This window comes from Electrophorus electricus, chromosome 2 (assembly GCF_041902795.1).
Source record: "Electrophorus electricus isolate QZ-2024a chromosome 2, ASM4190279v1, whole genome shotgun sequence".
Taxonomy (NCBI): domain Eukaryota; kingdom Metazoa; phylum Chordata; class Actinopteri; order Gymnotiformes; family Gymnotidae; genus Electrophorus; species Electrophorus electricus.
The window spans coordinates 14,979,285-14,994,560 of NC_137498.1; the positions used below are offsets into that span (position 1 = coordinate 14,979,285).

The window sequence follows — 15,276 nt, forward strand, 5'->3', positions numbered from 1 at the left end:
TCTCTCGTCCTCCCGTGAGTTTATTGTTGTTTGGTAACGTTATTAGCCTGCTCGTTATTCTAGTGTTTACTGTTTAACTTCCTTCTTGGTAATGATGTGCAGATGAAGTCTTGTGAAGCGTTTGAGGTTCTTCCTTATTGTACTGCTGAAGGATTCGAAGCTTTGGAGCATTGAAAGCTGGTGACAAACAGCGACACCTGGTGGTTTTCAGAAATTATAGCAGCTAAAGATTCAAAACTGCGCAGCACTATAAACAATACAACACTGCACCGCCTTCATATGTCATTAAAAAAAAAAAAAAGGATGATCAGTAATGATGTTTAATAATTAAATTCTGAAATAATTTGTGTAAAATCATTGTTTCCCTTTTATGTAAGTACAACAGGTTGGCGTTAGGAAATGTTTACTCTCACTTTTGACTTCTATAATTAGCACATTTCCAATTTTTTTTAGTAAAAAGATAAAGCTTCCAAGTTATAGGACAGTGCCAAACTTATGAAAGTCTCACCCTCATTCTGTGCTTCAGTGACGTCTGAAGCTTCGACCATCATTATTCACGTGTTGTTAGTAACTTTAGTGGTAATATTAATGGTAATATTAACTTTAGTGGTAATAGTAACTGATACAAGCTTCGGTACACTGTGTGATACGAGCTTCGATGTCTTAGTATCAAATGTTACATCACAATTTTATTGTTTCTGCACAGTTCCTGTATCATTTTTCTCCCTTTTTGGTGTTCCATTTAGTCATTGCTTAGTTTGCATCATTTTGTTAATTTTGCCGTTGTGTCTACCTGTTTTGCAAATGAAGAACTTTCGTTTACACATGTGCGTCAAGTCCTGTCTGCCTCTGCGTTACATTATCGTTCTGAAAACTACACAGTGTGCAGATCATTAATGTTGGTGGACCAGCTGGATCAAAATCACTAATGTGTTCTTATTTTAGATTTTTGATTTAAAACATCTAAAATAAGAAGCAAGGCTTTACTATGACAAGTTGCAAATGGGCGTAAACAAACAGTCATAAAAGTTGATTTAGTCAATGTTGATGTCAGCTTGACATTACAAGTGACATATTTGGAGCTTGTTACTGTAATTATTTACCCCTGTCCCACTTACCTACAACCAAAGGCAGAGGTGCCGGCAAAGGTTTAATGCACATAAAATTACAAAATGTATCTGATTCCAAATTATTCCTGTAATTATAATTTATATTCTGAAGAGAATGCTCTACTGCATTGTCTAGCATGTGTTATGAGAATATGCATAACCACCTTTCTGAAATTCCTGTCTTAATGCATCCTGCTTTTTCAGTGGTTCTGTCAGCCTAACATAGGATTTGACCTACTAAACTTATAGTGCAGAGATTGGATACTTTACAGGAAACTGGTGTCAGCACTCTAAATATATATAAAAATATAGCTGGCTCTTCACTCGGCCTCAATCTACCAGTGTAGAGAATTTTGACTACACCTTTGGATTTCCCCTCTCTTCATAAATTATCAGTGATTAACATCATCTGCGAGTGTCTGGAGTCCATCAGTCTCATTACAAATACTACGCGGAGAGCCGAGCTTCATAAGTTCAATGTAGCAAAGGGTTAAAGAAGGTGAAGTGGGTGGCCAGGCCGGGAACAGTAGAGCATGTCTGCTGGAGCATCGAGAGAGAGAGAGAGAGAGAGAGAGAGAGAGAGAGAACAAGCCCAAGGGAGAGATTTCTCCAAATGTACGTCTTCAGTCCACCAAATATGCTCCAGCTCCACTCTCAGCTCTGCTCCAGCATTAACTCCATATGGTTCAGAATTTCTTTAGTCTGATCTTGATTGATCAACAGCCGAGTTTGTCCAACACTGACTAATCAAAGAGTGACCACATACGAGCAGCATCCCTGTCATAGCACATCTGAGAGGAACCCACAGCTGGTAGAGTGATTTACTGTCCTGAATAACAATTGATGAATAACAATATCTCTGCAAGAGACCACAGATGACCACAGCAGTTGGTGGCAAACAAGAACAAGACTTCATAGTTGAGAGTTTGGTGTACACATATAAATATGTTATGATTTTCTTGGTTGAAATGACATAGTATGCCATGACAAATGACGCTGTAGCTCAGTCTCTCTCAGTGTACACATATCTCAGCTACCTGTATGAGGGCATTATGGAATTTGTAGTTCATGAAGCATTTATGTACAAAGTCTTGTAATTTTGCTCTTTTTTTATCTTAATTTTGTAGCTGGTTGGGTTGAGGCTTTAAATTAGAATTTTCTGGAATGTCTATGGAAATACTGACCATTATGCTTCCAGATCCAAGACTGTTGAATAAATGTGTGATCACTCCCTCTGACATATGCTGCCTGCTAAGGCATCTTATTTAGGTTCAATTTAAAGGCAGCATCAGACACTAAATCTGCAGTATAAATAATCTTTCACACCGAACACGAGAAAAATCTGCCTGGTGAAAAACCTCATTCACTTGAAGGGGCAAGAGCTTTACTTGCTTCTTTCTGAAAGAAAAGCAGCTGCTATTCTTATACTAATTATTAAAACAATGTCACAAGTAGTGTTAGCTGTTTTCTGAAGGACTACGTTTCCCAAAATTACACAATACCAAGACCGCCCATAATCCCCTCATTTTGCTCCACCCATGTGAAAACATGAGCGAGGTGGCAGTTAGATGTGACCGACGCTTAAGTCTTCATACATGATGGGAATGGAAATCTAATTAGAATGGGAATCTAACTGGATCATTTCTGTTACTCAGACCTTTGCCTGTACAGACAACACCAGACCCCTCACTAGACACACAGACAAACTCTTTGAGATCCGTTGGAAAACTGAACAAACATCAGCACTTCAAGAATCTGTAGCATTTGTTGTATGTGCCACTTGATTGCTGTAACAGCTGGAGTGCCGCAGGGTGCGGAGCAGGACGCACAGACTCCCTCGACTTTGAAAGACATTTATTGATACTTAACGCTTACGACGACGGCACTCACACAACATAAACGGATAACACGAATACACGTAACACTGCAGGAACACTAACGACGGCAACACAAACATATACGTTTAACATGAATACACGTAGGACTAGCAACACAAACAATGACCAACACTAATGCACACACCAACAGGGGTTTAACTACACACAGACACACACAACATTAAACCAGGGGCAGGTGTGTGCCATCATGGGGGCGTGATTACAGAACAAAAAGTGACTTCAACTGCAGGCGGTGGGCCGTACCACGTGACCAGTGGTGAGGGGAGCGTTCCGTGACAATTGCTGGCTTAATATAAAGAATTCTAGTGAAGGCTTCCATACTGATGCGCTATCACAGAGTTACATATATTGTGTCTGACCTTTATTTAACTGTTAGTTTTATGGCATTACTTAAGACATTCACAATCATATAAACATCAAAATGGAACACTTTATTTCAGAACCAGGGCAAATGCATCACTTTCAGTACAAAGTAATTTACAACAGAGTCATATGGGAGTTTCATTTCAGCTTCATCACCCAGTTTCAAGAACAGGAAGGTACTACATGGTTTGAGGTGCTCACATCTGTTCAGATGTGTGAGGTATGAGTGGTTCAGGTACAGCAGTGTTACTGGATTCAGTGATACTGGTAGGCTGAGAGTGTTCTGACAGTGAAAGATATCCAGCCAGCAGTGTTTCAGTGGTCAGACACTGATCATGACTGGAGTTGGAGGATGGTTAACACTAACTGTGTAATAGACCAGATGGGCTAGAACCACTGACTCTACAAAAACAAGATTTTTCTCAACCATTCATATTTATCAAATGTGATGGAGCATAAACTATTGCATAAAGAGAGAGAGAAGGAGAGAAGCAGAGAGAGAGAGAAGGAGGGAGGCAGAGAGGGAGAGAAAGAAAGGAAAAAAAAATAAGAGCAGAGAGAAGAGTCTCCTCTCACAGCTGGTGCTGACACTGAGTTCATTAACACACACTAACACTAACACATCAGGACCAGTCTGAAGTACAAACAATCGGACCAAACCAAATTATTACACTTCACAAACTAAACTACATCACCCACTGGAACACAAACACAAGCACAAAGCAAAATGCAACGTTATCTGGCCCTAAAACGTCAGTACACTGTAGCAGACGACCTGTACACAGTGACTGACATTAAACACAGAACCACGTTGACAAAGTCCAGACTCAGAGAACACAGCCTGGCCGTCCAGACCAGCCGATATAAATGTCATGGCTGCCCAGAGAACAGAGACTCTGTCAGCAATGTAAATATGATACTGTAGAGACAGAGCTGCACTTCCTCACTGAATGTGAAAAATTCATCCAAATACGGCAAATTTACTTTACAAAATTTGAGACGATCCACCCCAACTTTAAGTGTCTGTCTAACACTGACAAACTGCCCATCCTACTGGGCGAAAAGAAGGAAAGCAGCGCTTTAGCTGCGTGATACATATCTGCCTGCCATAAGATGAGGGACAATGATTAACCCACCCAAACACACACACACACACACAAACAGACTATATTACCCAGTTTATAAAAGTTACCTAACTATTTATTATTATTAACTATTTATTATTAACTATTTATTATTATTATTATTATTATTATTATTATTATTATTATTATTATTATTAACTATTTATTATTTTCCATCATTATTATTTATTCATTTTCCTTTCTTTTCACTTCTTCCCTTTTACTTCTAATTATTATTATTTCAGACCAATTACAGTTTCTCTTCAAGTTCTTTATCATAACAGAATTCTTAATTTCCATAATTGCAAAGGTTGTAATGTTGTGTAATGTTCATGTTATAATACTGCTTTGGCAATATTACAATACTATAGTTGTATATGCTCATGCCAATAAAACTTACTGAACTGAAATGCACTGAGAGAGAGAGAGAGAGAGAGAGAGAGAGAGACTTGACTCAGAAGTCCCTAATTCATTCATTCAGAAAATGACTGAAGGACACACTGCATCTACAGAGCCCTGCAGCTTCAGACGTAGCCAACGTATCACCACCACTGACACACAGAGGAGTGAACACGTCTGCTTGGCCAAACTGTACATACATCAGTTCTGTAGTACAAAATCTAAACATGTTAAATACATAACAGCCCTGAACCCTCATTACTTATAACTGATCACACTTTTCTAATCTTGCAGAGGCTCCATATAAACCTGTAAATTCTCCTCCAGTGGACACTGACACAACAAGTCCAACAGCTTCAACTAAACCTGCTACTACAATGACGTCTCCAACAGGTTAGAAGACATTCAGTCCATCCACTTCCAATGGAGGTAACACACATTGGTTTAACGAGTGTGGGGCAGGATGCAAGCGTGACTTAGCCTGGTTTGATGCATTTTTGTTTTTAATGAAAATGAAAGCACACATGAACTTACTGTGCTAATGTTGCATACAGAAGGTAATACAAGCGATTAAGGCAAAATAACTGACATTAGTGGTTGTACAGGATTGGGCTTTATAGGGTAAATAATGAGGGTGAGACTAGCCCCAGGCGACGGAGGTAAGTGAAAGGAGAAACACAGGACCCCTGTGTGAGGGCATGAACAACACAAAGCATGTGGAGGAATAAAAACAAACAAAGGAGCACATGGGGAGGAGGATGGTGGTGAGAGGTGTTACAGTAGCACCCACACCCCCCTTAACACGGGGCTCCTGTGTGATGGTGGTGAGGGGTGTTACAGTAGCACCCACACCCTGCTTAACACGGGGCTCCTGACGTGCATAACAGTTGACAAGGGAGCCCGAGCCCGGCATCACACAGCAGGGTCTGGGGAACCTGGACAAGGACAGGTGGAAAAGGAGGAAAAAAAGGGGCAAGTCCATCGGGTGAGGGGTGGAAACAGGACTTTGTACCACAACCAGAGACCTGACAGCAGGCTGGACAGGAGACGACTGGGTTCCAGCTTGGGCAGTGGGATGGACGGGAGCCCGGCTGAGAGTAGGAGCACTGGATACGGGATAACAGGAACCGAACCACAGCTGGGATTGGGACAGTTACAAAGATATGAATGGGAACAGACAAAGGCAGACACTGGGACTGGTAGGGTAACAATGAAAAGTCGTGTCAGTCCAAGCACAACAGAGATGTGACAGGAGGTAGCCAGGCCAGGAATGAGGGAGAATGTCTGCAGAGAGCGAAAGCGAGAGAGAGCGAGAGAGCGAGAGAGAGAGAGAGAGAGACCCCCCCCGGGACAGCTATTCTGCTCAGGTGAAGACTAATCCACTCCATGAGGACTTGACCCAGCAGTCCCTGTTTCATTCACTCACAGAAAATGACTGAAGGACACACTGCACCTACAGAACCTGTAACCTCACACTTAGCCATCCTATTAACCACCAGTAACACAGTGAACCGAATACTTTTGCTTTTACAAACTGTACATACATCAGTTTTGTAGTACAAAATATAAATGTAAACATGTAAAACGCATGAAAGCACAGAACCTTCAGTACTTTCAACTCATCATATTTTCTATTCTTGCAGAGGCCCCACATTCATTCTGTTCATCAACTACCACTGAATTTAAGATGCATTTGTTTAATAATATTCTCCCATCAACTCCATAAAATGATTCCCCACTATATACTACTACTACGAATACTAATAATAATAATAGTAGTAAACGACATTTAGTTTAACATTTAGTTTAAGAGGGAGTGTTTGGAAGAGTAAACAGTTCACAGCTGTGCTAAATAAATGTATTCTGCTGCTGTATAAGACTGGGGTCAGTGTTTGTTGTGTTGTTACAGTCTCTCCTCAGACTCTGCCCTACATCCCCTTTGCTTTGGTCACTGTGATCTTCCTCCACATTATCGTGGCTGTGGTTTATTACACCAAAAGAAACAAAGGTAAAAATCTCATTAGCAAGCTGTTATAATCAGATTGTTTTCTCATTGTGTCCATTAACATCCATTTTACCATGTGCAGAGTCAGATCCTGAATGAACTGAGTTGTTCTTGTTCATGTGACCTGCTTCAGTGTCAGAAATGAGCAGAGTTCACTATAACACTGCTGGTGGAGATGAAACAGCTAGTCTGCAGTAGAGAAGAAAACCAAGAGAAATCAACAGACCAGCTACAGACCTACACACCTGTTTAACAGACCTGCCACACACATCTGATCAGCGTTAAGTGGCACTGAAATCTGCGTTGTGGTTCGGTCCGGTAGAGAGGAACCGGTGCTAATTACTTGCTAATTGCTAATTAGATACTAGCATAAAGTAGGACTTGTAGGGGCAGGACAATCTAGAACTAAATTCTGACTCCAACAAGCATCATTTTGCTTGTCTGTAAAAAATGTATTGCGTCTGTAAAAAATGTATTGCGTTTTATTATTACATTATCGTATTTTTCCCCAAAAATATTTTTTTCTGCATTTTATGTGTGTATTTCTATTGAAGGATTTTTTTAAATTTGAATTTTAAATAGCATCATATTTTTTTTTCTGTTCTTAATCATGTCTTTTAAAGTCAAATGCCAAACTGTTGGCTGTACGCATCACTTCCACTGTGTATCTATTGTTGTTTCATAAATAAAGAGCCAAAGCAGGACAGAGAGTTGTGGTTTCTGTTTACACCCACTGATAACCACACACATCATGAAGGTGTGTGTGGTGCAGTTTGACAGCAGAATGTGTGTAGAGTGCAGTTCACTGACAGCAGTTGGACATGCCACTATCTGTTGGACATCACTATCTGTGATGTGTCTAGCTGGGGGGAACTGGCACACACACATACATACACACACATAAAAACACATGCACACATTCATACAAACAAAAACATACACACACACACACACACACACACACACATACAGCTGCTTCAGGATGGCCAGACCCACATTTGAAGGACCTGGAGAAAAAAACATAATTTTACACACACACTAAATGTACAAAGTGAGACACACCTACCCCCCCCCCCCCCCCACACACACACACACACTCACAAATATATGCCTGCTCCCATACATGCGTATGTAGCTACCAGTTTACAGTTGTGAGAATTGTACTCACTTCTTTATTTCTGTTTGTGTTATTTATTCCTCACTTTTTTATTGTTTGTGATGCAGCTCTTTGGTCGCTACACACTTGGTCAAGAAGAAAGGACAGCCAATGCTGATGCACACAAACACATACACACATTCACGCCTACACTAACACATTCATGCATGCTTGCTCGCGCACACACACACACACAAACACACACAGACACAGACCCAGACACACATGTCCATGCTTCTTTTTTGGTTTTGTGGGCTTTAGGTTCTGCTGTGATCCAAATATCAACTTCATGTTTTAATCAGTCAATCACTAACTGACTGGCAGCATGGATTCTGTCACATTCACTCCAGTGACTCCAGTTTAAAGACTGGTTTTCTTAATTAGTCTTTTTTTGTTGTTTTTGTCTTTGTGCTCAAGGAAATTAGTTTACAAATGTGAAAATTCCCAAACTTCATGATTAAACCCCCATGTCATCTCTTGGAAAGATTGAAACAAAAACACTGAATGACTGATGGAAATTTAAAAAAAAAAATGTTATTCTCTATACATATGTCCCAGTCAAAAAGTCATCTGCACAGAATATAACACTACTACACAGTGTAGTAGAGTTTGTGGACAAGCATCATCCATCTCGGTTCTCCAAGTCAGTTTCTCCCACAGGATGGCAGTGCCGTCCTGGAGTGATAAAGGCAACATGAGTCAGAGGGAAACACCTGATAGCCAGAGTCCAGTCAGTGGGAGGAAGTGGACTGCAGTGTTTACACAGGTATGGTGGACACTCCCCCATCCTCCTCAGTGGGGGGTGATATGAGTAGAGAGATATTTCCTGGAGTATCTTTAAGATGCTGAACTCTGCCTGTGTAACCCTGAGTCTGGTCAGTGGATACGATTTCTTTTTCTCTGAAGATTCGTTTAAGAGTGTGTGGTATGTGATGTTCAGTCTAGGAGCAGGTCAGTAGAACAGACCCTCCCACATGAACCTTTTGGTTCCCCAAATTAATGTGCAGTCTGTGAAAAACACCTGATGGAAACAGTTCAAATTTCCCAGGATGAGGACCTCTGCCATCCTTTTTGAGTATCAAACAGGCCTTGACCTCCATAGTAACCCACAGTAACATAAACACTCTTTAGAAACATAGTCTACTGAATGTTCTACACTTACAGTGGAGAGGAAATATATTCAAATGAACTTTTGACAAACATCTAACCCCAACACACACACCAAATATTTTTACCACCATGTGTGGTCAGTTCATTTTACTATCGGTTCAAATGGATCTTTTCTTCTTATTAAAGAAAATAGCACATGCAATTAGAGCAGCTAAAGAATTGGCTACCTGAGACTTTTAAAAAGTGTTGAACGGATGTTAAGGAGCATTTTAAATTCAGAACATTCTTATTACCCGCAATGCAGTGTGTTAAGCATTTGGATGGTCAACCCTCAGTGAGGAGATCGGTTTCATCTTTGTGAACCTCAGGTGCCTGGAGAGAAGTCCTGAGTTGCACACAGGACACTGAGTCAGCAAGCACTCAGAAGTGCTCCAGCTTATTCTCACACAGGGCTTAGAATATATAGACAGCATGAGTGACAAAAAAGAGGAAGAATGTAGTTTTGGCAGACTGCTATCACAACAAACGTAGAAAACCTGCTTGGCAACAATATAAAGTGACTAAAACAACTATAGAATCTCTGCTTGGCAACAGAGCAAAGATAAATGATTTAAAAATAGCTATTATACTGTTTTTAAATGGAACCGTTTGTCAGAGGATATTTGAAGAGTGCTGACAACGGTGTGCAGCTTAGCATTGAAAAGTCATGGAAATACCAACCTGTTCATTGAACAGTTGTGGCATCCTCCAGTGTTGATAATTGAGGTGATGTTGGTTAAGTAACGTGTGGCTTACAACGCAAGTTCACGGCTACCAGAGGGAGGCCACAAGCCGGGAGCTAGTCAGGGTTGGTTAGCCTGATCTCCTTCAGGTGGCATCACCCTACATAACAGCTTCATAAAGGCCCCTCTTAGAAAATCTTGTTGTGACACACGTGTTACGTCTGTCAGGGTGCCTCACCCCTGATCAACCTGACAGTCACAGGTTACATATTGAAATTGTGATTGGTGGGTTGTGGGAGTTGTGCATGCAGACAAAACCAGACCGGGGCATGTGGTGCATTGCATTGCTCCTCCATGTTTTCCTCAGTGTCAGTTGGCAGTTGGTTTATGGGGCAGAGTTGGTGGCTCTTAATGAGGGTACAACCTAATCAGAGTGTGCCAAACAGCTAGCAGGAGGCCTGGTTGGCTCAAATGGTCTTCCCATCAAAACTTCGAAAGGGGCCACTTTTGTGGTTGCACTAGGAGTCATATGCATTTCACATAGAACTGCAGCTAGCAGTTTTTTGATCATGTAGTCTGTTCATTCCACTATGCCTGACGACCGAGGGTAATAGTGGATGTGAAACTTTGATGCTCAGATATTTACAGAGCTGATGAGTCATGCAAAACATCAAAGCACTCAAACAGGCAATGTTCAGGATGGTAGAGAAAAACAGAAGATGTCTTTATTGACACCAGTATGGTTTACAACAAAGGAGTTGCCTCAAGAACAACTGCAGACCTTACATTTGGGATCTTCTTTTATCCTTCTTGCTACACCACCCCACCAAAGTAGAGTGTCACCCTCCAAGAATGCCATTTCTTATTGTCTTATGTCTCAGTGAAATGTCGTCTCTCCAGTCTTAGCGCTCCATTAACTTTTCACACTTATCTGTACCATCTTTGCATTAGAAAAATCATCATTGTGTGTTAATATCTGCTTTGGTCATTATTTACATTCCAACATTGAGTCCATATGTGTCATATCACCCAATTCCTCATCACAGTACAGCACCCAGCAGGCTGTTTGTCACCCAACCCAGGACTCCACCAATCATGAACTTCACATCAGATCGTCATTACCGGAATATTGAACTCCCCTGTGTACTTGATTATTTAAGCCTGTCTCGAACATTAGGACACTGTGAAGTATTGCCTCTAGAGTCCTATGCATACCGAACGTGCTTTGGATTGTTTTCCTGTGTACCGAACCTTGACTTAATGTTTCCCGTTTCGGATTTTTGCCTGCTCCTTTTGGATTCTGATGCCTGGATTATTGGTTGGTCTTTATGATTTTTTGACACGGACTGTTTTCCCTACTTTCGAGTTACTAATTTATTTCTGTGACCGTTTCCACTACCTGTTACTACAATAAATCCCTATTTTTTTTATCTGCATGTGATTTTTGCCTGGCCCATACTTCACCTCCATGCAGATGGTGGACTCAGATGCTTTGAAGGAAGCTTTGAACAACCAGGGTCAACTAATCCACCAACAGCACCAGTTGCTTGAGGGTTTCACACAGTCAATGGATTATAGGCAAGCAACAAGCAGACCAACAAACTCAAATGTTGGAACTAGGACAAAGTCTCAGAGAACTTACATCCCAGCTACAAATGATGACTACTCCTTCTCAGTTCAGTCCCACACCTGCACCTACTACCGCCACAAGCAGTATCCAACCAACCCTCCCTCTGAGAAACCTGAAAAATATTATGGCTACCCAAGTGTCAACGTTTTTTGTTGCAATATTCATTGTATTTCAATAGTCTTCCAACCTGTTCCAATCAAGATAAAATTACCTTCATTACCTCTCGTCTAACTGACAAAGCTCTTAACTGGGCGACAGCCATTTGGGCTAACGTACAACTGGCGTCTTATGACGACTTTATTGAGCAATTCAAGGCTGTGTTCGATCACCCACATGAGGGAAGAACCTGTGTGGAGATACTTACCAAATTACACCAATGCAATCATTCTGTGGCCGACTACCCATGAGAATTCCGTACAGTCACTGCTGGCAGTGGATGAAATTAGGTGGCGTTGATCGTCACTTTCTGGAATGGTTTCAATGCAGAGATTTTACATGAACTGGCTTGCCGAGATGATAAGTTATATTTGAATCGGCTTATAGCTCTTTCTATACATCTGGATCACTTCATCCAGGAACGAAAACCACGTAGAACTAGTAGTTCTCACCATAGCTATCCCTCTCCCAGTTATAGACCAGTGGAACCAGTGCAATATGATTCTTCATGCTTCACTGAAGAGGAGAGGCAGCACCGATTCCAATATGGTCTCTGTTTTTACTATGGATCCTCAGAACATTTTATCAGTGGTTGTTGTCTTCGACCTAATCGAGCATCACTGAGCCATAGACAGATCAGGCCACCCATGTCAGAAAACAAGGTAGAGATCTTGCCAGAGAAAGAAAGATGATCACTAAGACATTTTAAAGTGTTTTTATTGGGTCTCTTACACCATCTTCTACATTTACAGCCTTAGTTGATTCAGGAGCTGAGGGACACTTCATACATGAATCTTTTATGGGAAATGGACATCCCAGCTATTAACCAAGTCTCTTCACCTGGCGGGTCTGGAAGGATCACCAGTAGGAGCCGGTTATATTACACTCCGCACTACACTCATAAAACTTACCACAAGCACACTCCACTCAGAGATCATCTAATTTCTCGCCATAGAAGATGCCTCATTACCAGTCATTTTAAGTCTACCTTGGCTAGAACAACATGACCCAATTATAACATGGTCACGTAAGGAAATCACTCAGTGGTCATCTCAATGCCTAAGAAATTGTTTGACATTACCAGTTGTCCAGTTATGTTCCACCACTGTTGAGAGCCCTGCTGATACACAAGCCTTTTCCCTCCCTCCGGAATATCAGGATCTCACTTTGGTCTTTAGTAAGAAAAAAGCAACCCTGTTACCTCCCCATCATCCCTACAACTGTGCTATTGAGCTCCTGGAAGTATCCGTGTTTCCCAAGGATCGTATTTATCCTCTCTCCCAAGAAGAAGAGAGGAATATATAGATGAAGTATTAAATCAAGGTTTTATTCAGCCATCCACTTCCCCCATGGGGAATACAGGAGGCACAGAAGTTGTGGGGTGGGCACTGGTGACACCTCCCCCTTGCCTCTACGAGACTTAGGTACCAGCGCATGAATTCCGGGGCTGTATGCCCTAGTGGAGGGAGTTTCCTCCTCGAACGAGGTCGCCCCTCTTTGTGCCGCACCGGATGGTTTGCTCGATCCCGAGTGGCACCTCCTAGGTGGAGCATTGGGCGGTATCTTAAGTGCTGGAGGCTCATCGCTCTCAGAGTCTGCAGACTCTACGTCACTGATGTTGGGACGATCCCCACCTCCATAGACAGGTCCTCCCCATAGTCGAATCCCAAGTCTGACTGTAGACTAACGTCGCTGCACTCCCCGTTGTTTCCATAATCCGCCTAACCCTCGTAGAAGTCCATCTAGGGGTTGTAGGACCCAGAGAAGTCCACTTCCGCATGCCAATCCTCAGAGTCCGGATGCGGTCTGTAGGACTCCGCAGAGTCCGATCCTGGACCACACTCAGGACCCCCCCAAAATTGTCCAATGTCATATATCAGACTCTATATATATCAGACAATGTCATATATCAGACTCTGACTTTCTATACTCTCTCATACGAGATAATTATACTCCGCACGTGTGTTTGCCCTCAAGCTCACAAACATTACACACATATGCACATGCATCCCCTGTAGCTACAGCAACACAATGAATTAGTCAATTGCAATTGTTGAAGCATGGATGAAACTTAAAAGGGGTAATTTATGAAAAACATTTTTTTTTAGATATATTTAATGACTTTAGCTTCATATATACTGCAGCCGAGTATGTGTAGGGCTAGGACACCATTCCTAATCACCTTTTTACTTTCATTATGTAACTGTTCCTTTGTTTTTACCCTAATGGCCAAAATGTGTATTCTGTTCTTCAGTCTCCTCCACTTCAACTTAGGAACATGGAACACAAACTTATGCAGGCCTATTCTTGGTTTAAACATTATTCATTTCCCATCACTCAGTTCTTCCGTAATCTTTTATTACTTTTCCATAATCAAGTCTGACTTCTTGATTTTATTCAAAAGTATTTTTTCTTTAATTAATTAAGTACTGTACTTTGTCTTTAATTACTTATTTTAGTTAAGAGTAATTTTAACCTAGGTTAGATAGTTCATAAGGCGAGACAAACAATAGTTAACTTATGATGTCACGCAACCAACCCCAGATGTCACATATGGCCTTTCTGGATTTCCATACAGTACTTTGGAATGATGTCATGGAACGCTCTCCTTCCTGCTGATCACGTGCTACGGCCCACTGTGTTCAGTGGGTGTTTCTCGTTTACTGTGACTTAACTTGTTTGTAACCACACCCATGTTGTTTAGCACACACCTGCACCTGATTTAGTGTCGTTATGTCAGTATGTATTTAAACCCCTGTTGGTGTGTGCTAAATGAATTCTACAAGACCAGCTGTTTGGCAAATGCTTTGACTCAGTCATCTTGCCATCTCAGTTTGGCCCATGTCACTCAGAGAACTGACTGTTCACTTGCTGCTTAAGTGACAGTCATATGTATTTTCATACTTAGCATTCATACCTAACATTCACACATAACATCCCCCCCACCCTATTTTTTAAATATATTTTTTTATAGAACCAGTACTAACTGCAGGCTGGGAGCGCCACCCTCATATTAGACCACTCATGAGAACACTTGATGATTTGCAAATGTTTTATTATTTCAATATGCATAATCTTTTCTTCAGTTTTCCTGATTGAAGAAAATTAAAATCTCTGCCCAAATCCATATGGGGAACATTGTTTCTGAAAGCATCTTTGAACACAAGTATCTGAATAATAAGAATAATAATTAATTAATTACTAATTGAGATTGTGGCTTGGAAATTAAGCTATATCATGTGCTGGTAGGCATCCAGCCATGCCAGCTCCCACACATCCTCCAATCATGTGAAGTTAGTGTGACCATGAACAGCTGTGACTTATCATGGGTTTAGTAACAAATATCTTTCTTTCAGTAGCCAGTAACTTTAGTGTTTTCATGCTTGCTGGTACGTTTCTGGTTCAGATATAAATATTGGCTTGATATGAGCCAATTCATATGCCAATGAATGGCTATAGTATCTCCTATATATCAACATGCATCTTTATTCTTCAGACATCCTTTGCAGAAATGTTTTGCAAGACACATTAGGATACACAGAAAATGCTTTGCTTAGTTCTACAGAAATATGTGACTATTAGTAGCTTATAGTTAATAAAACTG

At 41.1% G+C, this 15,276-nt stretch overlaps 1 long non-coding RNA gene across 1 annotated transcript; it reads left to right on the plus strand.

The window, feature by feature from the left end:
* The first annotated feature begins 5,004 nt into the window (after positions 1 to 5,004).
* On the plus strand, positions 5,005 to 7,577 carry LOC145660290 (uncharacterized). The gene is made up of 3 exons (XR_014126537.1): positions 5,005 to 5,286; positions 6,803 to 6,901; positions 7,032 to 7,577. It is a non-coding gene; the product is annotated as an uncharacterized LOC145660290 (long non-coding RNA).
* The last annotated feature ends 7,699 nt before the right edge of the window (positions 7,578 to 15,276 follow it).